Raw genomic sequence first — 25,126 nt, 5'->3', positions numbered from 1 at the left:
TTTATTATTTTTTTGGCCGTGTGAAAAAGCAGGAAGGTGATTTAACTGAAGGCGCCGATTTGTGCTTTGAACTAGTAACAATGTCGTTTTAGAATAATGTGTAAGATCATTAAAGTAAATTAAAAACAGTAGAGGACCTAGGATAGAACCTTGTGGTACACCATGTGTTAAACTTGGATGAATATATATTGAGATCTATTACAAAGATTACTTTCAAACCAAGATGACAGACAAATTGGAGTGTTGTTCTAGTTTCCAAGTGGTAAGTCATTACACCGATTACTGAGCTGGGAAACATTGCCAGGCATAGTGCCAGCCACTACCAGGTGGAGGGGCATAAATCGAAACTTTAAAAAAAAAAAAAAAAAAAAAAAAAAAAAAAAAAAAACGGGAAAACGAAACCGTCCAATTGAAAACGGAATCCGCCATGGGCGGTCGGATACCGGACGGTTAAACGTTTGACTACAGCACTACTAAACAAGAAAGTGCTTTTGAAATATAATCATATTTTGGTAAGGCAGTTCAGAAGTAATTATATACTAAGCTTTAAAAAAAATAGAAAAACAACATTGGCAAATGGAAAGACATGTATTGAATAAAAAGCCTCAAAAATATCTGATTGATAAAAATAGCACCTCATTTGATATAAATTGAACCAATCACTCGGTTTAAATTCCACTCAAGATTAAATTGAACCTTCACATAGGAGACAGATCGAAAGCATTCCACAGTTCACGAATTGAACTTACCCCACTTTCACACTAACATGATTTGTTGTATAGCTATACGATAATTATCCTTTTTTCTAGTCTGAATGGCATATAAAGAAACGTCTGATAGCATAGCATGTGAATGTCATATTGTACAAAAATGTTATCAATGGGACGGGGCTTATCATGAGCATGCAATGACGACTGGCAAGCCGTCATATCATATGACGTATCAAACATTGGTTTCATTATTTGATGTTTCTTTATACGATGTTGTTTTCTAGGCTTTATGCTCCTTTGGCTATACAATGATTATTCATAAGACGTTTCTTTATAGGAGTTTTGTATGAATTTCTTTTAGTCTAAATAGGCTTTTGAACAGGTGCATCATGCAAGGCTTGCCCTGGGTATCAGCCAAAATAAATGTCAAAAATGACAGGAATGATAACAATACTATTTCAAGTGTTTCTTCACGATCCTCTATGCTGTGAATCATTCTTGAGTTGAAATAATTTGATCTTGTCTTGTTCAGAACTGTAAAGGATGTGAATGGTCATCGCAAGAAAACTTAATATGTAGAGTCCAACTTGAATGCAGCTGATATGAATTGTCAAATAGACACTTTCTGAGAGGATATTAGCTTCATGCTAATCCTGTTTTACTCCATCAGCATCATCATTATCATCAATGTTCGGCCAAATAAAATGAATCCCTATACATGTCCCCCTCCTTCTCTTGTCAGCCTGCCTTAATTTTGTTATGTGATTATTTTAGTTTGAAATTAAATAAGAATAAGAATCTGAGGCATTTACACAATGGGGTTACTGTAATAAAATCATTATCATCACTTCACCTTGATCAAAGTTTTCTCTTTTGTTTTTATGAGCTATCATTTCAGTTTACATATATTTCTTTAAAAGGTTACTATGAGTATGACAAGAAAACTAAACAAGGGCCTGAAAATCAGAACCGCCTTGTACTACTACTAATACTAGTTGAAGTGGTGAACTTAAGATCTGTGGTATGCTGTCCCTCCCCCTCTCTCTCTCTCTCTCTCTCTGTCACTATGTCTGTCTGTCTGTCTGTCTGTCTGTCTGTCTATCTCTCTCTCTATCTGTTTGTGACTTCAAGGATTCAAACTTTGCTAACAGTTACCAATTGAAAGAGACATCTTGTAAAAACAGGAAGATTCAATATTCATTATGACACTGATGGTTCCTCAATCAAGGTTGTTTTTATCAAATCAGTGTCTCACTTTTCTTCCTGTCTCCTTTTCAACCACAAATAATATCACCATAGTAACTATAATTCTAGTCTAAACCGATACTCTTCATTTTAAAGATACTATGTCCCTTTTGCAGCCAACCTCAAATTCTGTAGAACTTTGCAGGAATTATGAATATCTCATGTATGTCCTATCTGTGAAATTTAAACGTGAGCAGTGTCCTAATATTCAAATTATGCAAGAAAACCTGTTTACTTGCTAGACTTCACTGTCAAACACTATCGAGTGACTGACTGGCTTTTTTTCTTCTTTGGTAATAACATACGTAAAATGAGCTGTAAAGGGTACATGAGCATTTTTCTACATCAATAACCCACTTTTTGTAATGGCCAAAATTAAACTGATTGAATCTTTGCGCAGCATAAAACGTACGACCATTCGGTACAGACTATTACTTATTGGCTCTATAGCTCCTAAGTCGATTTGACAACCAATAGCCGTTATTTTCCCACTTAAAGACATTTCAAGCCCCTCCCCCCCCCCCCTTTTTTGGGGGGGAAGTTCTAAATTAGTATTATCTTTCAAATGTTGTTGGAATTTCACCTTTTCATTTTTGGGGCCTGCAAATGGGACATAGTACCTTTAAACATAATCTGTATTCTTCAAGCTCCACCAGAGACTATACGGTCCAGTTACCAATAAATAAAACAAAGAAGTTAGACTTATGTCCTGCATGAGTATACCAATCTTTATTTCCTCATGTTACTTTCTTTCCATACTCGTGCAAATTCACTAAATCACATTTGTTACAATAAGCCATTTCATTTATTTTCAGTTTAAGATAATACATCGTATAGTTGGTGTTAATAAATATCTTAAATTATTAAATGTTTCGCAGTCAGACCTATGTTCATTTTGTTATAGCTCCATGGAATCTATAGAACATTTATTTTGGGATTGCCCAATCATTAGGTTTATTGCGGATGTCCAACATTTCATTTTAGAGGATAAAGTTATTTTGAATAAAATCAATTTCATATTTGGATTTTATGGAAACGTTGGAGTTCAATTTAATTTTGTTATTTTATATGCCAAATACTATATATTTTCCAACAAATGCAAAAATAGCGTACTCTCACTAAATTCTTTTAAATGCATGTTAAGGTATTATCCTTCTCTTGAACAATACATTTATGTTAAAAATAATAAATTTGTATCATTTGATAATAGGTGGAAAAACATTGTGTTGCTTTAAAAAAAAAAAAATTATCTTGTATAATCAGCTATATTCTTGTTGTTGATTCTATTGGTTATATTAAATGTATGTATATTCATATATGTTTTGTTATGTTTTGTAAAGTCGAAAGCTATTGAATAAAGATGATTTTATTAAAGAAAAACAAAATAAGCCATTTCGTGAATGTAATCAAAGTTAATGCACAAATGTTTGTAAATGCCATGTCACAAATGATTTCATTCACAAGTCACAAATAATTTTATTTTAAATAGTCAGAATGCAAAGTTTGCATACGTTAATTAGTGCTAGGTAGAACAAACATTATGGCTTGTCGATCCTACCTATTCAAGTATATTTATTTGTATGAAATAATGAAAAAAATTGTATTCAGGCATTGAATAAATAAATTTGATTACATTACAACAATTATCTATTGTAACTAAATGTGATTTAGTAAATTTGCATGAGTATGTATTAAATCATTGTAACAAATATATCGTAACGAATATGGCCGATTATATGTACGTCTGAATCATCAAAGAAAAGAGCACAGCTTTCAAACATCAAATCCTACAATTTCAATATGTATTCTTAAAGGTAAAGACCAGTATTGGTCAGTATTAAAATAAAAAATTTGCCGGGAAACCGCCTACTAATTCATATATTTGGTAAATTTGTTTCTCTCATGGTCTGTGAGAGATATAGGGTAATCCCATATACATCTTTCTGTGTATAGTGCTTGTAACTTTACGAAGAATGGGCCAAATTTCTTATCATTTTGATGATTCCGGAACCTTGCAGATGCTAGATGCTAGACTATCAACCTTTTCTGATCGATTCCACAACGTTTCTTTCACAATGCAATCGCATGACCATAACTGGTCTTTACCTTTAAGATTATTTGAGTTGTATACAAACAAAACTATGAGCAGTTCAAGATTATAAAGATTTTGCACTAAAATACATCCCCATACTTCCAAATGGTATACATTTTGAAAAAATAAAGGAGATAAAATATGACCAGTTTTATTTATTGGGTATTTAAAATGTAAAATCAATGAAAATGATTTAGATAGGACAATTATCATTTGGCTGCAGGGCAGATACTTATTTAACATTCAGCGTTCAGCCCTCAAAAGGGAATTTTTTACCCTGTGGATACAAATATCGCACTAGATTTAGTGACGCATTTCTGAATTTGCTTTCAAAATACATCGGCGTTTTCGGCATTAGAGTGAGAACAATCTTATGAGGACAAAATGTCAGAATCAGACATTGATATACCCTGTGTCATCCTTGACATAAATTGCTAATGACATATTCCTAAATGTTGCTACAAGCCTGCTATCATGACAGTTGTGAATCTACTGTCATCCAAAACATTGTCATTAGAAATAAGACATAATATGACAGCCCCCCCCCCACCCCCCTGCCCCAGACCCCAAACATCCCTATACAGAACTTGGAGTCATGAGAACAACCCCACGTCTCTCTCCCAATGTTTTAATCCTAGCTACAAAAACAGTCCAATAAGTGTCTCTTAACATTGTGGAAACATTCCTGTGAGTTCCATGGTTGATTTCTTTGGTTCTCAATAACAGCAATTTGATGAAGAATGTTTCCATGAGAATACAGTGTCAAAATCATCTACGATGAGGCTACATAACAGGATGTCATCAACTATACCAATTAGTCTCAGGGAAATTGATCCTCTTATGAAAACTTAGATGTGGAAAGAGAAGGAAAGAAAGGATTGACAGGAAAAAATTAATTACTTTTTCATTAATATGAAGAAGTTATCACAGAGATGTCAATAAACTTCTGTTCTTAGTATCCCCAAATTTTCCCAAAATAAAGTTTGCTACAAGTAACAACCATATCTCTTTTTCAGTTTTTCTTTCTCTCTCTCCATTTGTGCGAATGTGTGTGTATCTGTCTGCATGTCCGTTTGTCTATCAGTCAGTCTGTCTGTCTGTCTGTCTCTCTCTCTGTCTCTCTCTTTCTGTCTCTGTCTCTCTTTTTCTCTCTTTGTCTCTGCCTCTGCCTCTGTCTCTCTCTCTCACTCTCTCCCCTCTCACTCACCCTCTCTCCCTTTCTTCACTCTCTTCTTATTCCTATTTCAATCTTATCTGTATTTACTCTTCTCTTTCTTGATTTATAAACAAATTTGTCTGTCTCCATAATCATTTTTGTCTATTCATACTTTTATCTATCCTTTCCAAAATCATTACAAAATGTGAAATAACCAAGTCTCATATCGCCTGAATTATGAATATCATAACATTGAGCATACTTACAAAAAGCATAACCTTAGAACAGAAGAGCCTTCCTTTCAAAGATGACTCTCCAACAAACATTCCTGCCGCTTAAATACAATTCAGAATACCACCGGTAAAGTAATCCACTGTTTGTTCAGAGAAATTGAACATGCTTCAGTCTATATGGGTAGACTTAGGGAAGATGGACGACCAGACGATAGGAAAACACAGGAGAGACCGTCTCAACATCCCCCTTGACTGTATTGCACTTTACCAGTATTGTGTACATACATTCCAGCGGTGCATACTCACATTTCTATCTCTGTAGCAGTCCTCAGGAGCAGCAGTCAAGTCTCCACTATTGCTGTCCCTTGCGTCAAATCCTTCGTTCTCTGCATACCCAGCATGCTTTGCTCACAGCTTTAACCCAGCAGGTGCTCCCTGTCTCTGATTGGTGGACCGGTGGATGGTTTGTAGCCCCCCTGTTAATAGCTGTTTCTGGTAGTACGTCAGGAATATGTGGTGTACCTAGTCGAAGGAATGGGGTATCCCAAATTGGGAGATATGAAAAGTTATAAAACTACAAAGATTACTTCAATTTTAACAATAACATTAGTATTAGAGTTTGTCTGAAATTATGGACAACAGCTCCAGGATGTTTGGGGTTAATGCAGGAGATCAATATCTCTAACCAAAGGAAGACCTACCGGTATGCTCAAAGCTTTTGCTTACTATTCACATCTACATCTACAACTGTTAACATATCATTTTTTCAGTACTATAATTTGTACAATTTGTATATGCTAATATCATGTCAATGATATTAGCTGATGCTCCTATTTGTACATCAAATTCAATTCTATTTAATAAACCTGTTAAGCTCTAATATTTCAAGTGATGATTCCATTTATTCTGCACCAATGTTCTACCTTAGATACATACTGTCCATAACACAGAGTAGTATCAATAATTATAATATGTCTTCTTTACCCAGGGAAGTCTCATCAACACCCTTCTCGCTGAGGGTCCTGCAATCATACCATTACCCTGGCTTAATACAGTCATAAGTTAGTTAAGAGGGGAGTGGTATTAAGAGAACCCTTTTTTTTGTCCACAACAGGAAGGGGGGGGGGGGTAGAAGATAGGTGTGTAAATGCGACCCTCTTCCCTCTCCCAGAATGGGGTGGGGATGTATCCATTGAGACCCATGTAGTATTGTTATGGTTGACAATTACAGTATTGCTGGTTCACCTGCTGTGTGTCAATTAGTTCTGGTGCCAGTACCTCTCAGAGTCTCACTCTCAGTATTCATCTAGACGCTGCTCAGGCCTGCTCAGGCCTGCTGCTAGAACATACGTACAGGCTTGAATCTCTGCTTGGTTGTTCGGCACCTGTCTACAGGGAGGGATAAGAAAAGGGTGTAAAGATAAATAGAATAAGAATCAGTTAGAGACAGAGAGGGAGGGTCGTTGCGAGAGGGGAAAAGGGGCGTGGAAGGGATCGGGAGGGGGTGCATTGCACTGCAGAGTGGGATGGAGGGGCGAGATATGAGGGGCGGATCGATATACAAGGGTAGGGACTAGGGAGAGTGGTCATTACCATAACACACCAATAAGAGTTAAAATCAGGAGGAAAAAGTGAGAGTGGGGGGGGGGGGAGAGAGGTTGTAGAGAGGGCATGCACACTGTAGAAAAGTATTAAAATGAGTTTGAAAGTATATATACATGTATGGAGGAGGTAGGAAGTGGGAAAGGGCAAGTAGGGAATAGCCAATATTTACCTGAGATCTGATGGAGTTTCTAACATCATTCATCATAATATCATTTCTCTTTTCATCATTGTGTCCAAATATTCTTTTGATTCTCAACCATGCACTTTTTGAGCCATTGACCTCTAGATATCAGATAACATTGATGATGGCTATATCTTTATGATTAATATTTGCCCCACTCAATATAACTCTTTGTCTATTTATGTTTCATGGAATGCCATGTTAATGATAGTTTTTATCAATTATCTACTCTTCCTTGGGAAACCTATCTTGTCATCACTTGGGCTCTATGCCAATATTTTACCCCTGTATTCGGGGGTAATCAAATGAATTAGAAGGAAAGGGGGGCATTAAGGTACCCCTGTGCCTGCAACAAGTACTGTTAAAAATATCTTTAAAGATAAAGACCAGTTATGGTCGTGCGATTGCATTATAAAAGAAACGTTGTGGAATCGGATCAGAAAGGTTGATCATCTAGCATATAAGTATTGGTGTGTACTGCTAGGTTCTGGAATCATCAACATGATAATAAATTTGGCCCAGTCTTGATAGAGTTACAAGCACTGTACACAGAAAGATGTATATGGGACTACCCCCAAACGTGAGCATCATGTGCGTATATCTATCAGGTCCAAATAGATATAATAATTTACCAAATATATTAATTTGTAGGCGGTTGCTCTGCAAAATTTGTATGATCACGTATTAGTCAACACATTCTTTCACATGATTGGTAATAAGAGCTTCCTTTTCATTTTTTGAGAGGGGGGCGTTTCCAAAACTGGTCTTTACCTTTAAAAAAGTCAAACATGACCATTACAAGGAAAGGAGAATGGTAGTAAAAAGTGAATTCTCAGGCTTAACCACATCTTGTATAAAATTTGATCTGACTTTATCTGAAAGTAGAAACAAAGTTTTAACCTCCATCACCAATCATATAGTATTTGGTTTACTATCAGTGTGTCCACACACAAAACAATTTATCCCGAAACTCTATAACGAAACGTCGTATAAAGAATCATCGTATAAATTTCAGAGTGTCCACACACAAGAAACGTCGTATAAATAATCATCGTATAAATTCCAGGATGTCCACACACAGAAGAAAGTAATCCTGAAACTCTACAGCGAAATGTTGTATAGGTGCGCCGTTTGCTACTGCGGTCATGAAATGGAAGCGGAAATGAGAGGTCTGGTCTCCTTTCGCTCGAGGTCACGTTAAGCCCCGCCCAGTTAGTTACACTAGTTACACTCCCCCTGTCCACACACAACATTTTCCGTGATTAGGCGTGATTAGGCGTGATTCTTTATTGAGTTCTAGTTCGAAACGATGCCCAAACCTGCGTTTCGTTAGACTAGTTTCGTTATACGAGGTATCGTTAGTGAGCGTCCACACACACAATTTCATCGTAAAACTATCGCCAAACGGTATCACTATCGCGGAACGGTATAGCTAATCACGGAAAATATTGTGTGTGGACAGGGGGTATTTTAACTTGAGGTAAAACTAAGCACTGCCTCAAGCCCTCGACCCCATCAAAAGGGCTACGCCAGGCTATTTTCAAGGGGGGGATCCTTCATCAAGTGGGCCATCTGTTATTTCAGGAAAGTCCGCTAACAAGGTATGGAAATGAGCCACACACAGAGGGCCTTGGAATTTGCATCCAGCCGTGATAGGGTAGCAAAAAGAATCCCTCGATAGGTTCTAAATTTAAAAGGAATTCCTCGTACTTGTAAGTCAATTGTGCGAGTCTTCCCTCCGTCACAGTTTATCAAAATGAATCATGATCCAAATATACTCTCTAGAAATCTCTGCCAACTCTGATTAAAGTGAGAAATTACTTTCTTTTAGAAAAGTTTGGCAAAAGAAAAAAAGCTTGTAGATGTATATAGCTTGGTCAAACAGATCATCTACATCCTATTGACAGGGTATATCCTTTCAAAAATTCATTTAAAAAAAGATTGCTAGAGCCTAGAAGCATATGTACCTTGATTTTGTAGTGACTGGATTAACATTATACAAGTAATTAGAGCAAAGTTTACACCCCTAGGACAGTGAGATATAATATATATTAAGCAGAAACATATCAAATAAACACACCCAGTAGGTAAGATCAAACCATATTTTCTTATTAAAGGATGGTTAGTTGAACTTCATGTGCTCATTTATAAACTACAATTGTATTGTATAATTTTTTATTTTATATGAATGTTTATATTTTCTGTAAAAATGTGGAACAAATAAACTTGAAACTTGAAATACAACCCAGATTAATTTGTTAATATTTTTTTTCTAAAGAAGCAGTTTTATCAGTCTTACTACAGATATATCTCCTTGCCAATGAGGGCATATCAATTTCTCTTTTGAAGATTAACTGCATCCAATTCCAAAAAATGAAGCCGTGACCAATCAGATGTAAAGTTCTACGACTTATATATATATATATATATATATATATATATCTATATATATACTTCACCTGCGTGACTAATTTACCTGGCCAATTGGCGTCCAGGATGACACACGTTTTATTGATCAATGATTGGAAAGATTTATCCAGATGTTCTGGACAAATATAATTAGAAATCAAGGTCATTTTGAATTGATGACCAATTTGTGATGACCCTTATGTCTGCTTCCAGGATCACTGACTGAAGTGGACAGGTCAAAATAAATAAATAAATAAATAACACATTTAAAGAGGTCACATTATATGTTGAGTTACAGGTGTTTACAGTTCCTACTAATGGCAGGTATATCCCTTTAAAGTAACAACTGTCTCATTGAAAATGGCCTAACAAAGCTTCTGCTTAAAATATCCCTTTTTTTAAAACATTTATGTTTCACTTTTCATACAGCTACCTTCCGGTTTAAATTCATCTTATTTGATGGATCAAAATTTTACAAAACAGTCATTCTGTTATTATTCTACTGATCCTGTTATTAATCTACTGATCAAAACAGGTTACCAACAAATATTACATTTTTAATATCTTGTTATTCCTTGTGAGTTGCCTTCATCCTTTATCAGTAGGTCGATATGTTTTCAACTTCAAAAAAGAAATCAGAAATGAAGCAGAATTCTGTCATTAAAAAGAAATAGAATATTAGTTACCATCTAAATATTTGATTGAAAAACTTCCACCGTGTTAAATATATTCAATTTTTTTAAATCAAGAGAGGATGAAAAGAAATTTGTCTTTAAAAGGTAATATGATACTGAATGCCACTTTCAGGTTGTTTAAAATCTTTTACTAAAACAAACATTAGAATTTCGAAGAGGAACAACTGATGATGAGGAGAAATTTGTATTAAAAAGCAATACAATACTTAATACCCTTTCAGGTTTGTTTATAACTTCCACTATGACACAGAAACTCAACTCTATATCTTTCCAACTCATGAGAAAAATGAGGATGAGGAGAATTAGAACTTCGGAAAAGGTTTGAGGTCTCAAGGGAGAAGAGAGACGAGGAATGATAGAAGACTGAAGCAGTCAATTACAACCGTTTCCTCTTACCCGTCAAAAGATCACCAAGCTAGGAACCCTGGTAAAATAACAACCTATCCATGGACAATGATGGACAGCTAACAGAACTATTATATAGCCAAGCATTTCTCCAAATACGAAACAAAAAGTACGTTTAAGAGATGAGGCAGAATTTTTTTTTCCAGACACAAGATTTTTTAAATATTTATAGCTATTTAAAGCAAGATTCTAATTTGGAGTATTATGACTTTAAAGGTATTACAAAGTTTTGGGAAATTTTGAAAATTGGGTGGATAGTGATTCTTTACAATTTTGATATATTTGGATGCCCCTGTGGATGTTTTATAAGCACTAGAATATTTAGCCCCTAAAACACTTCTGCTTTCGAGAAAAATTAAATATAAAAATTTATCGGTGCTCCCGGTAAATGTTGATAAAATTCAAATAGCGCATACGGCCGTACAATGGTAGCTGCGACCATGAAAATCTCAGAATATGTAGTTGTGATATATAATTTCCAAACAGGAATAGCTAATTAATCAATTTTAGTCAAGACACATTGTTTTGTAGCTTAATTAATATATTGACCCTGAGAGGGAGCTATACAACATAAAGATTGTATTATTTACAATTTCATAACTTTAGAGTTGATTTCAACCGCGACAACGATCACTAAATATTGTAGGATCGCATATGCTTCCAATATGTTCATTTGAATCAAATTAGTGACCCCATACCAAAACTTTATATTACCTTTAAGACAGGATGGACCCTCAGAGAAAGCCTGAAAAAATAACACATCCATGGACTATGATGGACAGCTAACAGAAGTATAGTAAAGATATAGCCAAGCTTTTAACCACATATGAAACAAAAAGTGAATCTTCAAGAAGAGCATGACTCTGACATTTATATTCCCATTAAAAGGAACCCATAAGGGATGGAAGCAGAGAGTCATTGGATTCTGTAAACCTTCCTAAAGTGCTCTGGCCATGTCTGAAATAGGTCAAGTTGAAATAGAAAAGACAAAATGCATGAAAATCACTGAAGAAAATATCACTTTACAATAGCAAAAATCTAAAGAAAAAACCTCTTGAGCTGGAAGGATGTTTGGCTTTTTTTGGAGAAAAGAAAGAATTATCTGGAAGATCTGCAGATGTACTATTTCTGAAATTCAATGACCTACAAAAATAAGTCAAGACAACTTTATGACTCATGATATGCAATATCATTTCACAACAGCAATAGGGAGTGGACATAATTCAGCTTCAATGAATTTGAATGCAAATTTGTTAAAAGCTGTAATTGTGGGAAAATATAACATGGTTCTATTGTTGTTAATAAGCACAATCAGATTGTATCTGCTTTTTCATTGTGCAACAATTCTTTTGAGGGATTATTAGTGAGCATGTTTCTCATGCAATAAAAATCCTTTAGAGTCAAATGGTGCCAATTCAATTTTGGTAGTTTAGTAGTAATTTTCCAAGACATACATACATATGAATAGTTTACAACAGAATTATTCATAGCCCTTGTAAATTTGATGTTTTTGTTTTTCGTAACTCAGGAATTAAAGGTGGACTAGTTGAATTTCGGCCTTTTTGGAAGCTTTTTCATATGCCATATTCTCAACAACAAAAAATTAGGACGAATCAATTTTTCATGTTCTTAAAAAATTACAAAGCTTGGTAAGGGTATGAATAATTTAGTTGTTAACTGTACACGTACCTGCCTTCTTTTTTTTGGAGAATTTTCTATACTGTCGGATCAGGCCCTGTTTCACAAAACCTCTTATCAATAACAAATGCAATAATTTTATAAAATCTGTTTTCAGCCAATCAAATGCCATGATTTCAGTAGCTTAAAGATAAACTTGAGTTCTGGTAAAAAAAAAGAAAATGAATTCTCACAGAATCAAACGAGACTTACACTGAATGTTCAAGATTACAAATAAATGTCATGTGCCAAAAATTTTTGAAAGAAAATGTATACTGGCTGAGTAATGAGCATAGAAAGATAAGGAAATCAGGGTAGTACTAGCCCCGACACCATGTGTGTTGTCCCATATACATTTTTCTGTGTAAGTGAGTTTTACTATACCAAGACTCTGCCAAATTTATGATGATTTTGATGACTCTAGAACCTTGCATTACACACCATTACTTACATGCTATATGATCAACTTTTCTGATCCATTCCACACCTTTTCTTTCACAATGCAATCGCATTACCAGAACTCAAGTTTATCTTTAACAAAATTATCATTGATAACAAGTTTTATGAAACTGAGCTCTGAAATATCTAGGGAAATAGAAGTTTTGCATTCATGTCCTTGCCTAATTTGTGGACACAGATTTTATAATACAACGTGGTCAATTAAACTTTCGTATTGAAAAATCTGGGGCAAACTGAGAGATTTGTATGATCAACAAATTAAAAAATAAAAGCATAACACTGATTGTATAGTATGTAGGGCTTCACCATATTGCATTGCAGAAAATCAAATCGAAGGGAACTACTAGGATACCAGTTGGTTTTGCCAATTGAGCCTGAAGACATGCAGACAAGTTGGACTGAAATACCAAGCGAGGGATTGTCTGCAGGCACAGGCTCTAATTTGACATTTTGCTACAATCCCCAAAGTCTTGAGCAGAGCCTAGCCCTGTCAGTCTCTATCGGAGCAGCTACAGTACAGAGTCCCTGCAGTATTCTGTCTGTATAGTCTCATAGCGCAGACACAGTTACGCACAACGACTGATGAGAGTTTGTACCTGCCAACTAAGGTATAGGGTGGTGTCCCAGCCTGAAGTGGCATCCATGTTGAATGTTCATGACTTCATGTGTACGTACTTGGTAATCCTCAAAGAAAATGTAGACATTAAACCCCTCCTGACCTTTGCTCAACCAGGGTACAGCTACTGGTCTTTTCTAATTACCATCCACATCAAGATAATGGCTTATCTAATTGTGGCAATTAAGCGGAGTGTTTCTACCAAACTAGTATTGACAGAATGGTTACCTGGGAGTACTGATGAGCAAGCCTGCAGTCATGAGTCAATATTACCCCTACATCTGGGCATACTTACCCAGTACCGGTAGTCCTAGCTTGTTAAGGTTTGTTATATACCAAGCATTGAAGATTAATTTGCAAGAGTGTTATTTTTAAAGGACTGAAAGTTTGAAGCAAGTAAGCATATAGTTACAATATTCGCTATGTCAAGACAGGGAAACCAAAGACGTTTCACTCCCCAAAATTGCTATAAACTAGAAATATTTTCACACTAAATCAATAAATCCTATCTGTTTGGACTTACAGAATCATAAGTCAATGTTACCTTATTTTTTTGAAGGGTAATTTGGAATTTGAAAGCTGCTATTAATTCTGAACACAGATATTATTATAAACTTTATCAATTATCTTTGTTAGATTTTTTTGTTGACATTATTAATTTGACTTCACGTAATCCTTTGTAAAAAAGGAAATTAAGAATGGTCCAAAATTTTGGATTATAATGAAAGAAAAGTTTCATTTTGCTTTCAATTTAGAATATCAACATGGACCCCCCCCCCCCCAAAAAAAAAAAAAAAAAAAAAATCTTTGACCAAATGATATCTTATTGACTGGTCCCTTTAAATGTTGAGTGTGTTTCTTAACAGGCTGAATGAGTCTGTAGAGATACATTAAGACTAGGCATGAAACCTGTGGCTTAGCATGCTGTAATCTAGGATATATGTGACTAAATGGATAACAATAATAGAAAAGGATTAGAAGTTTAGAACCTCAAGTTCTGGGTAAGCCCCAATTAATTATGAGATGTCTGAGATGATCACTGAATGGTCTTGATGATACCCTAGCATGCACGTGTGCAGGATATGAGTGAGTGCCTCATGATGAGGTATCATCCATTACCAGGTGTGCAACACCGGCCGGCCGGCTCTACATCCAGTCTCTGTGGTCTCATGAGCTGTGTTGGCAGATGATACATTCTCCAGTGACAACTGCTTCGCTGTGTATATCCTACAATATCCAAATTCTAACTTCAACCCTGGACCTAACACTACGCCCAACCCTTATTAACCTAAACCTTAACTGAAACACAGATGCGACCTTAACCCTAACCCTGAATCTTCAACCGAAATGAGCAAAAACTTTTTTGAGGCAGAAGAAAAAGAAAACAAATTACAAAAAAGTGAGAAAAACCCTGGAAAATCATGTCATTTTAGCAACATTTTAAAATACTGGTATCGAGTTAGAAATGAACCAAGTTTTTTTTTTTTTTTTTTTTGGGGGGGGGGGGGGGGGACAACAGCCCCCCCCCCCCCCAGCAGTAAGCCTGTGTCTTCAACAAAAGAATGCCCAGAACAATAGCCACCGGAGTACATGTTTGAGCACTGACTTTAAACACTTCTGGGCCAATATTTTCTTTTGTAGTCGATTGATGTAAAAGGATGTCAAAGAGTGAAATTTTGACTCACCCACCCCCTGGTAATTTTGTTTGTATCAGTGCTAAGTTGGGATAAATATGTTCCATAGACAATAACTTACCCAATAGATGCAACTGTCTTTGATTCCCTAAAAAAGTAAACATTCTTAGTCCAAAATCAGAAGTCATCACTTGATTACTGGGCAGAACTTGCAGGCCCTGCACCAGAAAGGGTGACCCCTCCCCCTCTACCGAGCAAAAATAAACAAACAGCTACATGAAAAACTTATGGCGCATAATTAATAACCTTGGGTGAATCTGCCATAGCACTGAGGAGTCTTATTCATCCTCTCACTCCACTCATCAACAGATGGCAGTATGCTATAATTCTCTATGCAGTACCTATGCATAACTTAACTTATGTCATATGTGCTACAGAAAAGTAATATTTGTTTCATCTTTTTAAAAACAATGTATGGCATCTACAAGTAAGCCTAGAGAAAAGCATAAACATAAATACCTCCACAAACAGGTAAAACAATAATTATGATTAGGAAGCAGAAATTTTCAGAAAGGCTATTTTGACTTAAAAAGCTACAAAGAAAACACTATGAGTTTGAATTTTCAATCACTAGTTACGATCATCCTCGAGAACTTAATTAGAAATAAAAGAACTTAAAATAAAATTAAAGTCAGAAATGATTTGAGGGAAGAGCCCTATACATATAAGACAAAGAATAAAAAAATAAAAAAATCATAATGATGCAAGTGCAGCCTAAATATTAAAATAACATCACACAGGCTCCGGTTTGGCATTTTTTGGCGTGTTTGGAAGACAGTGTAAATGCCCCTAATGTCTTCTAATTCTGACCAGACAATATAGTTATGGGCCTAACTGGTTTGGATGCCATTTGCAAGGCCCAAGTACTCTGAAGAAAGGATGCACAAAATGTCTGATTGTGGTCATCTATAGTGGTAGGTCTATAATAGAAGAGAGGAAAAGAAGAAGGAGAACAGTTTCCCCTGGATGTCAACATCCCAGGTACAGCTGTGACCTCAGGGTGACCTTACGAGGTCAAGCATCAAACTTCATGCTATATTTAGATCATGACCTAACTACATGTGGTCAAATTTATGCACAGCTAGGGACCCCTTCATAATAGTCTGCCAACACAGACTGTAGTTTTGTATTTTTTCAATGGCATATTTGTGAGCAAACTACTTTTTAAACTTAGTAAAAGCAACTACAAAACAAGACCAATATTAAGTGTGAGTCTTAAAGTATACAGATCCAGATTTCAGACCATGTCTCATTCATCTTTTCTTTTTTCTCCCTTCTTTCTAACTCTCCCAAACTTGTTCTTCAAAATAACAGAATAAGAATTCTCCTATTCAATGATTACCACTATATAAATGACTTTGTTATTATTCTTATCATCATTTCATCTTGCTGGAAAGGGTAATATATCAACTACAGAAACAGTTACAAATTGTTCGAAATTATTAATCATCTATATTGCGTAAATCATAAAAACAATGTAATACAAATACCATACTGAACAGCTATATGAAATAAAAGCGATTTGCATTGTTCATATACAAACATAAGGAGTACAGGCCCTATCTCTTGTTTCTCTCCAAAAGAGACTTAGCAATAGCAGTACAATTTTAGGCCTTTCTAATATACCAGTACTTTGATAGTTTTTGTAGGCAGCAGGTCTAGCTAAGTACATGCATAGGACCTATTCATGTTATGAACAATAGTTTCTATCCATTCGATACATGTCATCACAGTCATCAAAATCTGTGAAAATTGACACAAAATAGTTACAAATATTATTCAACAGAGAACAAATTATACCATACAGGAAAATCTGTGGGTGTCCTTATCAAACATTCCAGCAATGCAGGACATCCTCTCTGCATTGTTTGGGTTCCCTGTGGTATACTGTACCATTCTAATGTCAATATTGACTTATCTCTTTGATGTGGTGATCATACGGAATGTCATTCGCATTAGGAAGTAAGTCACAACTGATGTAATAAGCATAAATGTATAGACCTACCTAAACAAATATATTTACACAAAACAAACAAGAAATTGTAAAGGACAAGAATAAGTAGGCCTATAGATATTTTGAAATTAGGTCCCATCTTCAAATAATTTCAGAATTAAACAATTTTTTTGAAATTGCATCTATGTCTACAATGTACGCTGCTTTATGGAGAAAAGTATTTGATTTTATACAATCTGTGACTAGCCATGTTATAAAAGAAGATACCATACTTGGATGAGCAGATCCATGCACCATTCATGAAAGGACTGAAATCAAGCTAGGTTGTAGAATACAGTAATGTCAGGGTTTGCGAATGAGAAGTTGAATCAACCCAAAGTCACATTAATTGATAATTTACTACCGAAAGAGGTTGAGTCCATACTTATATCTAGTCCATCAAAACAGCTACCCAAGATCAATATTTACTTAGCTAAGCCAAATATTGAATAAAAGTTTCCTTAAATGGCCCAGAGTGATACCGATATTTAGCTTATGGGTTCAGACTCGATCAATTCTCATCTATCTCTTCTATGAATGAAATAAGCCTACACGAGAAGCATCTACGACCTTACAGCTAGAAGCCAAATGTCCTTTGCATGAATTGAAACTATGTGATAATCTTGTTTACCACATAGAATGGGTTACAAACCAATATTGCTTTGCTCTGATTTCTGAGGGAATTAACCTCCACGGAAGAGTGATCTAATGATTTAGAATGATTGCCTGCCTGCGATAAAGTAATTACAACATGCAGGGGTGATAGTGAGCACTAAAAAAAATAGGTTTTTTGTTTTCCCCTCAACCACGCCCCCATTGAGTAAAAAAAAAAAAAGGAGGATTCGCGGGGAAAAAATGGCATCTAACAATAATAATAATAATCTAACAACATTCCCCCCTTTCGAGTAAGAAAATTGGGGGGGAAAATAGGGCAAAATAGGGAATAATAGAGAAAATAAGAGGGAAATCGGGAAAATCAGGATAAACTAGATGGAATTTTGACTGCGCGCAGTCGAAAATGATGCCTCCGCCATAGAGCAATTTAAACAAGTTTGGAGTTTAAATCTCCAGTGGTTCTTGAGATATCATGATAACAATCTCAATGTATGGAATTTCATAAGTTGACCTCTGTGACCCTTGACCTTTGACCTACGTGCTCCAAAATCTAATCAGATTGTCTTCCTATGGTGATACACACTATCATTAAGTTTGAAGTTTAAATCTCCAGTGGTTCTTGAGATATTATGATATGGTGATACATACTATCATTAAGTTTGAAGTGAAAATTCTCCAGTGGTTCTTGAGATATCGCGATAACGATCTCAATGTATGGAATTTCATAAGTTGACCTCTGTGACCCTTGACCTTTGACCTACGTGCTCCAAAATCTAATCAGATTGTCTTCCTATGGTGATACACACTATCATTAAGTTTGAAGTTTAAATCTCCAGTGGTTCTTGAGATATTATGATAACAATCTCAATGTATGGAATTTCATAAGTTGACCTCTGTGACCCTTGACCTTTGACCTACGTGCTCCAAAATCTAATCAGATCGTCTTCCTATGGTGATACATACTATCCTTAAGTTTGAAGTTTTTACATCTCCAGTGGTTCTTGAGATATCATGATAACAATCTCAATGTATGGAATTTCATAAGTTGACCTCTATGACCCTTGACCTTTGACCTACGTGCTCCAAAATCTAATCAGATTGTTTTCCTATAGTGATACACACTATCACTAAGTTTGAAGTTTAAATCTCCAGTGGTTCTTGAGATATCATGATAACAATCTCAATGTATGGAATTTCATAAGTTGACCTCTGTGACCCTTGACCTTTGACATACATGCTCCAAAATCTAATCAGATCGTCTTCCTATGGTGATACATACTATCCTTAAGTTTGAAGTTTAAATCTCAAATGGTTCTTGAGATATCGCGCTAACAAACTCAATACAAGGAATTTCATAAGTTGACCTCTGTGACCTGTGACCTTTGACCTACGTACTCCAAAATCTAATCAGATCGTCTTCCTATGGTGATAAATACTATTCCCGAGTCTTAAGTTTAAATCTTAAATGGTTCTTGAGATATTGTGATAACGGTCAAACGGGACGGACGTACGGACGTACGGACGGACGTACGGACGTACGGACGGACGTACGGACGGACAACCCGAAAACATGATGCCTCCGGCACCACCTTCGGTGGCGGAGGCATAAAAAGGGTAAAAAAAAATTGGTAAAAAAAAAAAAAAAAATAAATAAATCTGGATTTTTTTTTTTTTTAAATCGGGAAGAAAAAAAAATTGGGAAAAATTGGGGAAAAATAAAAATATCGGATTTTTATCAGGCCTGACCATGACTCAGTTTTCAAGTTAAAAATGGCACTTTACATGAAGGCAATACAAGAAACATCACAAACCATAAGCTATCCACTTGCATGGATGGACTACTGTAAATATTCTTATGAGCTCCATGAGTTCAGTTTGAATTTAAGGTCACTATTTTTTAATCAAACTTAACCCGCCCTCTCCAAGCCAATCTGACTATAAACATCTAGATCCTGGAGGAACAATTTAAAGTCAAATGTTGGGTCTAACATCTTTGTTTCATTAATAAATTTAACTATGAATTCTTAAACTTTTTTCACTCACCACTACGAGTAAAGATTTTATCATGAAGCCGGTTCACAATTCACAGTCAAATACTATCCATGGAGGCAATATTCACATCTGAATGAGAAATTAAGACAATACAGATAATTTTTGTTTAAATATTTAAATAAACACAATAATTCTTTAACACAAAGCCTAAGGTCAATTTTATATTATCAAATGTGAGTAAATACCAGTAAATGGAATGTCGGTAGAGAAGTGGTCTCGTAATCCGGTGACCCGGGTTTGAAACCAAGTCGATGCGTTAGTGCCCTTTGGTAAGGCATTAATCCTCATTACCAGGTCCCTCGGAGAGGACCTAAAGCCGTCGGCCGTCTGGTTGCTTACTTACAAGCATTTATGCTTTCTCAGCAGTCAGGTAAAAAATAACCACCACCATCTTCAACAGAACACAGTGTGGTCAAAGTTAATCAAATAAATTGAAAATGGAAACTGAATTTAATTGAATTGAATATAAAAGCAAATGAGAGTGTACAGCTACATACTCTGTAGCTGACAAATATTGTATTAGGTTGAAGAGAAATCTTGCAAGATTTAAACAACATCAGGTGCACTCACAAGTCACTGTATCCCTTGGCAACACACTGCAATCTTGCCAAGTTTAAAAGAAAACAAAATTGACTTACTTGCACAAAATCAAAAGGAACTTTCACCTAAGGGTCCAAGTAATATGTAAAATCCATATAAATCCAAGCACAGAATCATATTTTCTCCATCACAATTTACTGAATTTAGATTGCTCATAGCATGCATTCAACTCCAGGACAAATTCCAACGCACCCTTGGAAGAAAATACCTCTTTCCTGAGAAAAGGAGTATGTTGAAACCAAAATTCTGGTTTACGTTGGGTCATACAAGTTACCTTTTGACCCCTGGTGGAATCTATCCCTCTCATATCAGTCCCCTCCAGACCTTTCAACCTCTAGATGCTCAAAGGGGGTCAAGAAAAGGTGGACGTATATATACATATATACTCCCTTTCTTGCTCAAAAAGATATCATTTCATTGGGGATCATACAATATTAACAATATAGCATTAACCTACTTTCTCCAGTTTTATGTTTGCAATAAACACACATGCATATTTATCAAATTTCTACAGAATAATAGTATAATTTTTACGCCTAGTCTGTGAATAATATCTTCACAGATCACTTGGTATCAAATATTTTGATAGTGGAATATAATTACTGTGTTTTAGTTGGTTCAGAGGGAAAATATAACTCATTATATACCTCACTTAAGTAATCCAGCAATCTGATCGGTCGAAATTGCATTCATAAACTTTAACTGTTCCCGAAAATTCCCGGTAACCATGGTTAAAAAACAGTTCAAAATCCCAATAACCATGGTTATTGGGAAAATAGGTCAGTCTCCATGGTTACCCCATAGGTTTACATGTTAAAAAATGGTCTGAGTGATCGAGGATACCGTACGTGTGCGAAGAATTGGTCGGTAATTTCAATACAATTGAATCTCGATCGATCTTACCGACAATTTTATCTTGCATTGTTGACATGAAGACGAAAATAAACTTCCAAAAACAAAAAAACAACATCTGCCGATAGATCTTGATCTAAGTTCGTGCCAATATGCATTGCAAAAGTAAAAAAAGGGCCCATTTAATGGAGCAGCGGCGAAGCATCGACCACGCGAAGCCGTTTTCAATTCATTTTAATGTATATATTAAAGAAAACTACTATACATTGTGACAGAGCGCGCTGGCCGAGTGGTGTAAGGCGCTGGTTGTAGTTACATCACCTTTTGTACGCAAGAGTTCGAATCCCATCTTCGACAAAAGTTTTTTTTTTTTTTTTTTTTTTTTTTTGGCATATAAAAGTATTAATGACTGCTTTAATATTCGAGAAATAGTTGTTTTTATACGCTCTCGGGAAGGTTACAATTGGGCTATTCCCCTCGGCACGCCTCGGGTAATAGCACAATTCTCTAACCTTCCTTTGAGCATATAAAAACAACTATTTCTCTCAAAGCAGTCATTAATACTATAATATTAGTATATTCTCAAAACTATGGCTCTAATAAATAATACCAGAGATTATCAGATATTGGGTTTTATCATGGAAAATGGTGTAGCGGTGGAATCAAATATCAAGTATCACAATCATACACTGTATATCAATACTACAGGTAGCAGTACCACAATGTTTTATCTATAATCTATAATCTATAATCATGGATTTGGCACAGCAGCCATGTATAGCATATAGGCCCATAGCGAAACCTTTTTTTGCAACCCAGTTGGCATACCATAACTACATTACGCAAAATATAGAGGTGTTGAAGTCCAGTGGTTTAAGCACTTGACTTGAAATGCAAGGTCATGGGTTTGATCCCCAAAACAGCACTAATGGCCTTTGGCAATGCATTAATCCACATTTGCCACTCCATACCCAGGAGAAATGGGGACCAGGGGGGTGTTTCATAAAGCTGTTCGTAAGTTACGCATGACTTTACGCACGACTGGAACATGTTCTTGGGTGCTAATCAGATTCTCAATCATTTACATGTAGCACAAGAACATATCACCAGTCGTGCGTAAAGTCGTGCGTAACTTACGAACAGCTTTATGAAACACCCCCCTGGTATGATGACGGAAGCCTTTGTGTTAGTAATTGCCATATATGCCTTCACAGTGACCATATGGTAGAAATATACTCCCAAGGGAGTGGAGAAGGTGTACATTGCTTGGAATGAATCAGACGATCAGAATAATAATATTTGTAAAGTGCTTGGAGAGAGTATTCATTATTAAACGCTATATAAATCCAAATTATTAATGTGCCCCTTGTGTCATTTTTCAGAATTGTGCCCCCCCCCCCCTCCCGAAATCCTGGCTCCGCCCCTGGACAACCAGGAAGGACAGGGTGTGAGGAAAAGTAGGAAAGGGACCAGACCTGTCAGTCCATCCAGGATTGACATCCCAAAAGGAAAATAAAAGATCACTCAGAGGAAAAGATTGAAGCACGTACACTGAAGAACAAGGCCCCTTTTCATATAAAAACCGGTTATCATTAACAAAATTATTAATAAATGATAAAAAGTTACTGAAACCATATCATGTTGGTTGGTTATTAAACTCATTTAACCCACTGTTACTGAATTATTTTTAGTTCCCATCTACTAACAGTGACAGAAAAGTAAGGTATAATCATACAAAGGGACATATGTCTTGGAGAAGAAACAAAGAAAATTGTTAAATATACTGATAGAAAAGGAATGAGAATAATAGGTTGATGGAGGATATATTAGGTAATAGGCCTAATGCTGAGAAAAGGTTAAGTCAACAGTATCATATTTATTCAACACTTTCGTTCACAGTATAGATAACACACAAATCATAAAAGGGGGTTATAATGATTTGGTTCGATTCATCACAATTCTCTATGTGCAACAAACCGTGGCTGCAAAGACAAAAGTAAGCTTGTAAACATCATATATAATAATGGCTGAAATATTTGGTGTTTTCATACAGAAACCCACTCTTTCTAACTTTAGCCTGGCAATAAATGGAGTGAAGTTACATATTCACAGCCACTGAATGGCACAGCCTTGCACATCACCATGGCAACGCAAAAGAGCTTAAAGAGGCCTAAGCATGATATTGGGTAGGAGAAAATATCTATTCTGATACGGAATTCCAAAATTTGTAGAATTGATTTTAATTGCTCCCTCTCTCTCTCTCTCTCTCCCACTCTCCCACTCTCTGCATGTGCTCACCATCTTTTCTTTTCCTCTTTTCCATGTATTCCTAAACCTCTTTCTCTCTCTCTCTCTCTCTCTCTCTCTACAAAGATTTTCATTAACCAGGAAATAATTTTCTTTTACAGTGCAAAATCAGACTGAGAGCTCTCAAAATATTTATCATATCCATTTACGTTGGTAGTCTTGACAAGGTTAATTGTGTGATTAAATAGTTTTTGTTTGTTATGGGTAAATACACAAAACTAAAATACTGAAAAAGTCTACCATGTCTAGCTCAAGGAGATTACAATGTAGTATATTATTATGTAGGTCCATTAATTTGGTTTTACAAATACATATATGTTCAGAACTCACTCATGATGATTCCAAGATTCAAATAAAGATGCTGATAGTCTTACTTTTTCACATCAGAAGACTTTATGCAAAGAAACAACTACAGCAGTTAGTACACTAAAGGGGTACATAAGGCCAGTGTCCACCCCCTCCTTTTAAAACCTAAAGGTTTACCATAATTCATGTAAATTCCAAGATTGTGCTTGCACCCCCCCCCCCTCACTCCTGTTTTTAATTGATAACAAATTTTTTTTTTTTTGCTTTTTTTTATGGCCATGACATACTATTTTGGAGTTAAAAGGCACACAATTTTTTAGTTTTTTGTGGGGAGGAAGTGGGGAGGGGAAGGGGGAAAGGGGGGGGGGGGGGGGTGGAGGTGACAGTCAGAATTTTATTTAAATTGTGCCCCCCCCCCCCCCCATTAAAAAAAATCCAGGGTTAGCCCCTGGTACATGTAAGTAGACCAATGGAAATGGAATCTTATGCACTGCCACAAAATCACTTTAACTACAGAATGAAGCCTGAGGGTAAAGACTACCTGACTGTCAAACTGATCCCCTAATAAGGACGTCAAACTTGACCTTTCCCCCTTAAAATACCTGTCATTTCGAGCTCACATTCTGTTGACAATAACTAAAGAGCACACACTCCAGGACTACTCAAAAACATGAGTAAATGCTTGATCAAAATTGTTCTGTTAGGCTCCCTACCTAGACGTGAGAAGTAGATTGCTGCATTTGACATCCATCACGTGAAAAGTATTCATGGTCATTCTATTTTCCGTATTAAATCTTCCATCTAAAAGTATTCAACAAAGGCCCTAATTCAACCAGTCCACTTTTCATTCTTGAGTTACAAAAAACTTCATATCTACTGTATCTGCCATATACATTTCTCTCTCTCTCTCTCTCTCTCTCTTCCTTTCCAACCTTTTTTTTTCAGACTTCGGATATAATGTTGATCTATTCAACTTATTTCCTCTTCATTTTTCCTCTCTGTAGTCAATTTCTTTTTACGTATAGCCTAGATATAGCCTAGACCAACACAGCAGATACAATTCATTCATTTTGGGTCGTCCAAGATTTTTTTCCAAGAATTGAAAAAAAATATATCAATCACTTTCATTATGCATACAACAATTGAATCTGCAACTTACTGTGGACAGCATTTGAAGGTCAACTTTTGTGATCAATAAACAATGTTTATATTTCTCACATCACA

At 35.8% G+C, this 25,126-nt stretch overlaps 1 protein-coding gene across 9 annotated transcripts in view; it reads right to left on the bottom strand.

The window, feature by feature from the left end:
* Positions 1-25,126, bottom strand: part of LOC756397 (zinc finger CCCH domain-containing protein 13) — a 99,319-nt gene that overhangs the window by 67,760 nt on the left and 6,433 nt on the right. For 7 of the 9 annotated variants that reach the window (XM_030979913.1, XM_030979916.1, XM_030979918.1 and 4 more), the window contains exons 2-3: positions 6,682-6,825; positions 5,743-5,958 (exon numbers count right to left, since the gene is read on the bottom strand). The gene's annotated coding sequence lies outside the window, so the exon portion shown is untranslated. Of the gene's footprint in view, positions 1-5,742; positions 5,959-6,665; positions 6,826-19,828; positions 19,913-25,126 lie in introns of those variants that run through there. The other 2 variants (XM_030979914.1, XM_030979915.1) reach the window with 2 other exon arrangements.

This window comes from Strongylocentrotus purpuratus, unplaced genomic scaffold (genome assembly GCF_000002235.5).
Source record: "Strongylocentrotus purpuratus isolate Spur 01 unplaced genomic scaffold, Spur_5.0 spur5_scaffold_10, whole genome shotgun sequence".
In the NCBI taxonomy this organism is placed as follows: Eukaryota; Metazoa; Echinodermata; class Echinoidea; order Camarodonta; family Strongylocentrotidae; genus Strongylocentrotus; species Strongylocentrotus purpuratus.
The sequence above is the reverse complement of the archived record's forward strand: the minus strand, read 5'-3'. Positions and strand labels throughout refer to the sequence as shown.